The following is a 6057-nucleotide window of genomic DNA, read 5'->3' on the forward strand; positions in this document are numbered from 1 at the left end:
CATGTATAGTTTTCCAAGTTTTGCATATTCAAAAATAGTATGTTGTTTTCTAATATGAACTTCTTGTAAGTATATAATATTTAACTTTAATTTCTCTAATTTATTAAATGTTCTTTTCTTTTTATTGCTGAATTTAGTCCATTTATATTTATTTATATCACTTTTATCTCTTCTTCCACTCTTACTTATTTGTAGGTTTAGTTGATCTAGTTGCTCTTATTTCCCTTGTTCTTTCTACTCTTTTGCTCTTGCCCCTTCTCTTAGTGCTCTTTCTTCTTGTTCTTTGGTTGTCCCTTTTAATTGTTTCTCTTCCTCTTCCTGGCATCTGACCCCTCCTTCCTCTCTCAATCTCTCTTCTGCTTGGAATCCTATATATTGTTCATAAAATAACTCTGCCTTCTCTAGTGAATCTAATCTATGTCTTTGTTCCTGCCAGTTCACCAGTATCCCTTCTGGTACTAACCATATAAAACTCACTCCTTTTTTAATCAGACATTTAGTCAAAAATTGGTATTCTTTTCTTAGATCTCTAACCTTCCTTGGAATTTGCTTTAAGGCCACTATCTCTCTACTCTTATATTTATCATAGTGTTTCTTGCAATCTGCAAAATCTCTTTTCTTAATGTTTTCTTAGTAAATCTTACATGTACGTCTCTAGGCAAGTTGTTTCTCATTGCATATCTTGTATGTACTTTAAATATCTCATTGATTTCATTTAATATTTTTTCTTTACTCTCTGCTAGTATCTCTGTGATTTTTCCGCTACATTCTCTCCTTTTTCTTCTTCAATATTTTGAAATCTTAAATAATAATCAGCCTTATCCATTTCCCAGGACATATTTACCCTTCTCTGATAAGAATCAGTTATTGTAAGTCTGTGGTCCATCTCATCTACTTTCTTCTCTGTTGATTCTGCTTTTTTACTCCACTTTCTGCAGTTGTTGTTCACTTTTTCCCATCATGTCTTTAACCTCTTTAATTCTTCTTCTGCTTTTTCCATTTTTTCATTTACTTGACTTATTCATTCCTTAAGATCTTTATGTATATCCTGTAACATACTTTTTAGTTCATCATTGGTTTTCTCTTGTTGTGTTGTAGTGTTCAATGTCTTTTGTGTAATAGGGCTGGGAGATGTTGTTGTTGATGAATATGCTGTTATTTTCTTCATCTTGTTCCTTATATTTAAATCACTAGTTTTATAATCCAAATGCCAAGTATAACTGTAATCCAAATTTGAGATCCTGAAGCCAACCCAAACCAGCCAAATTCAACCCCAAGATGATCCAATTTTACTTCAAATTTAAATTCAAACTCAAATTAAAATCGTCAGTTTCTTTTTACCCATTAAAAACAAGAGCACTGAAAAAAGAGAGGGAAGTCAATAAAAAAGTAAAAGTAAAAATAATAATAAAGATATTTAATCCATGTTAATAGAAAAATAAACCAAGCACAAAGAATTTTTTAAAAAATAGAATCCAAAAGTTAAGTTCCAAAAATTTCCAAATGGGAAAAACCCAAAAAAGCCAAAGTTGCAAATAAAAAAGAAAAAGAAAAGTAGAATAATTACACAGCTGGTCTTGTTTTCTTCTTTAAAAGACAGCTATTATCCACACTGTTGGCAAGTCTATAAACATTGTCCAAAGTCATTCCATTCTTATCTTCTTTGTTTTTTAACCCAATTTATTGATAGTTCCTCTGGTGCCGCTAGATGGCACTGTAGTTTACTCCCATTAATCACAAGCATATTCAATTAATAAAAATCAAAGTTTGCAAAGCAAATATCAGAGTTTCAAGGTTTATCTATATATAAATTTTGACAAAAACAACTCTGTCCAATCTGCTTTCTATTTTTCAAATCAGTTCTCAAATTCATTTAATATTTCATTTATTTTGCGACCTCCACCCTTTTGCTGCTATTGCCGAAAGTGGAGAGGTAGGCAAAAGTCCACTCCCTCCCTTTTCCTTTTGCCATTTTCTTCTTTTAAAGTTTTTGAACCAGGGAGTAAAAAGGAAGGAAACACTGTACTTCAAGACAAAATCATGATCTCACCCAGACGATCCACATTGCTTTCCTCTCACTCTCCATGTGACCACCCCAGCTTTTTGACAGCTCACAATGGCTGCCTTCCCGGTCATTGAGTCAGAGGCTATTGCCAACTCTTCAGGGAATATGTAACCTCCTCATTCATGCCAGCTCATGCCTCCGTTCTTCACCATTCCTACGAGATTGTTTTGGCCCTCAGAGGGACCCCCAAAATGGCTGAGATATCAATGTTTCTTTGGAGCCTCAAAGCACATGTCGTATCACCACGACACTGGCCACATCTCTCACATGGACAGATTTTATTATAGCTTCAGCTGGGAAGCTGTGAGCATCCTAGACGAAGTTAAAACCAAATATACTAGAGGATTCCTGGAAGGTTGGCACTCAGAAAAATTAACCATCAACAGGTGCAAAGAGATTAAACCACACTTATATACCATTCAAAAGGGACAATACATAGCTAAAAAGGAAACAAAAAAAGTAGAGCACCTCCTTGCCAAAAACCAGCAACCAAATAATAGGGATTAATACCAGGGGCAACACCAGAAAAAAGAAACTATGATGTACTGCATAAACTACAATTTATACTAACTAGGGTTTTTCAAACTTTGCTCATGACCCTGAAATGAATGTGTACACCTTCCACATAAATAAATTAATGATTTCATTGGGTTGGGCAAGAAATAATTTGTTTTACTTTTGTCTCCACATTCTTTCAAAAACTCAACATATCAGGTCTCTCAGCTGAACACCTGCATCGTAAGCCAAATGGAGAGTTCAAATTGGTCTTGCTTTGGCCTTTATAGTGTCTGGAGGAGGTAGAGGAGGAAGGGCATTGTTTGATCTTCCCTGAGTTGGTGGGTTGTAAAAGAGCAAACATGCTATTCATTTTCTTTGTAATTCAACATGAAACGAGAGTGAAATGTATGTAGGAGTACAGATTAAAATACAAATGAATTAATCACTAATCTTCTACCTATGTAAGATCAAATTAAGAAATCAGCAGCAAATACACACAATGAGAAAATATACTACGATTAACTCAATGCTATGCAGCAAAGGAAACATTGCCATTGATAGGTTGATACCACACAGTCTGGATTAGAGGGGAAATCAAGCATTGAAAAATATATTTCTTACACTGGTGATATGAAGAACATCCAGCCAGAAACCAGAGAAGGGTGGGAGATGAAAACAATGGGTAATTGAGGCCATTAAGAAGCCGTTAAAGGACCAACCTATGCATAGAAAGAAAGGAGCATGTTTCTTAGTGGCTGTTAGGTCTATTTAAAGGAAACCAAAGCTTTAAAGTTAATGAGCTTAGTTCAGTACATATAGTTCTCGATGTAGAACAATGAACCCAGTTTTCTTGTGAACCAAGATAATCAAGCCATTCTCCATGAAAGGGCTGCTACTGTGCAGCCCATGTATTCCAAACATGCATTCTAAATGCTGAACCTCAGAAAAGTCTGATCTGAATTGATCTCTTTGCAATCAACTTTACTGAGAAGGAAACATTTTATGCACTAGAAGTAGACACTTCAGCCATCACAGATCACCGACAAGGTGGCCATAACTACAACAAACCACAGCTGCTGTCTTCATAACATTATAATGAGCCACATTATGCTATGGAAGTTCAAATTTTCACTGCTGTTATTCTTTTCATAGCTATTAATTCTACAGGCATTTAATGACATATCTTTTTTTTCCTATATAACAAAATGCATTATGCCTTGTCCAAAGATTCATATCATGCCTTGCCTGTAAATACCTTTCTGCCTTGCCCTAAAGAATGATTGCACAGATTAACCCGTTCTGGTTCCTTCCCATCAAGTGAAATGGCATTTCTTCTTTGTTGCACAGATCTTAACCAACTCCTGGGCTGAAGGGCAAAGTCCATCCTTCTACTATCACTTCAGATGATCTAAAACCCACTCCGTGATGCCTCTGTGATGCTTCCGTGATGCTCCAGCTGCTCGGCGGAGCGTTGCGCAGGTGGCGTATGCCCCTTGTGCATGCGCAGAAACCCTGAACAGCTCAAATACAGGTAAGGAGCGTGTGGGCCCTCTGGAGCACCGTACAGGAACAGTACCTGGTGCTCCCAGCAGGCACTGGTATGCCTGTACCATGACGTACCGGTCGTATCTCACCACTGGATAGTGGTAAAGGAAACAACATGGCTTCTGTTTGGAAATGCCAGGCTACAGATAACATGAATTTGAATCTTTCAATCTTCAGTTGAAAAACAACGGAACTTCTGGGAACTATGTTAGCATAGTGAAACATACAAATGCTCTTCAAATATTTGGGAGGGGGGACAAAAATATACATGAGGCTAGAAATGACTGCCCCCCCCCCTATATTCTCTGCCTCCCGAGTCCCAGCTGATCAGGAGGAAATGGGGATTTTGCAGTAACCTTCCTCTGGAGTGGGAGGGAATGGAGATTTTACAGTATTCTTCCTCTGCCATGTCCAGCAAGCCATGTCCCATCCACCAAGCCACACCCAGAGAACCAGTAGTAAAAAATTTGAATCCCACCACTGAGTAAGACCACACTTGGAATACTATGGCCAGTTTTGGTTGCCACAGTATAAAAAAGCTGTTGAGACTCTGGAAAGAGTGCTGTCGACCCTGAAGATTACATATGTGTAGTCCTATTTTATTTTAGCCTTTGTCTATTTCTTCTTAGTTTTTTAAATTTGTAAGTAAAGGAACTTAATGGTATTTCAGGCTCACCACTCTCTAACTGTTGAAAGGGGGGGTTACTTAGATAAAGGGGGAATGTTATGTCTAGGTGGCATTTCTTCCCATGGGAACAGAGAAGAAGCCTACAGCTGGAGGAAGGTGGAGTTGGGAGTCATCAGACTGATGGACTGAGAATTGATTGGAGATTGTAAGTTGGGGGGAAGTTTCCAACTTTTGCTTTTTATTGGGTGAAATTCCGGATCACTCCAGAGTCGGAATTACACTAAGCCCTTGCCAATTTGATACCTTCCTAATAAATAGATTTTGATGTAAAATGGATGCCTTGGACTTTATTTCATGGGACATGTTACTTGGAAGCTTGACAAGTGCAGAGAAGAGCAACCAAGATGATTAGGGGACTGGAGGCTGAAACATATGAAGAACAGTTGCAGGAACTAGATATGTCTAGTTTAATGAAAAGAAGGACTAGGAGTGATATGGTCTTCCAATATCTAAGGAGCTGCCACCAAGAAGAGGGGGCTCAAGCTATTCTCCAAAGTACCTGAAGGCAGGACAAAAAGCAATGAATGGAAACTAATCAAGGAGAGAATCAATGTGTCCCTAAAAATAAGGAGTTTTCTGAGAGTTAGAACAATCAACTAGTGCAACAGCTTGCATTCAGAAGTTGTGAGTGCTCCATCACAGGAGATTTGTAAGAAGAGATTGGACAGCCATTTGTCTGAAATTGTATACGCCAGGGTCTCCTGCTTGAGCAGGGGGTGTGACAAGAAAACTTCCAAGGTCATTCCAGCTCTGTTATTCTGTTAGTCTATTAATACACTTTAGAAACAAAAACTAATATCATATTTGTTTTTTGTACTAACTAAATCATCCTCAGTACCAAACCAATGTGACTACAGGATCACTTAGTTGAGCAGGTTTTCCTCTAATTTGTGTGGCAGCAGAAGTTAACTCTGGCATAACTTGTTACGTGATAGCTGCTTTCTACTCTGCCTCAATAAGAAGATAAGTTAGTGCAGTGTCCCAAAACCTTTTGGGCACCAGGGACCAGTTCCATGGAGAGAGGTTTTGCTGTGGATGGAAGGGACGTGTTTTGTGTGCTGCCTGCACCCCAAGGATGTGGCCTTGATTTCTTGTGCAGCTCAGTTTCTGGCATGCTGCGTACTGGGGTTGGGGACCCCTGAGTTAGTGGACATCAGCCTCTGGACAACTTCAATGAGGCTCAAGTTCAAGAAAGAGACTGACAGCAGGAAGATGTCCCACCAATCTGTGTATGTTGGGGATGAGAAACAAGGTGAGCCAA

This window comes from Thamnophis elegans, chromosome 12, assembly GCF_009769535.1.
Source record: "Thamnophis elegans isolate rThaEle1 chromosome 12, rThaEle1.pri, whole genome shotgun sequence".
NCBI classification, from domain to species: domain Eukaryota; kingdom Metazoa; phylum Chordata; class Lepidosauria; order Squamata; family Colubridae; genus Thamnophis; species Thamnophis elegans.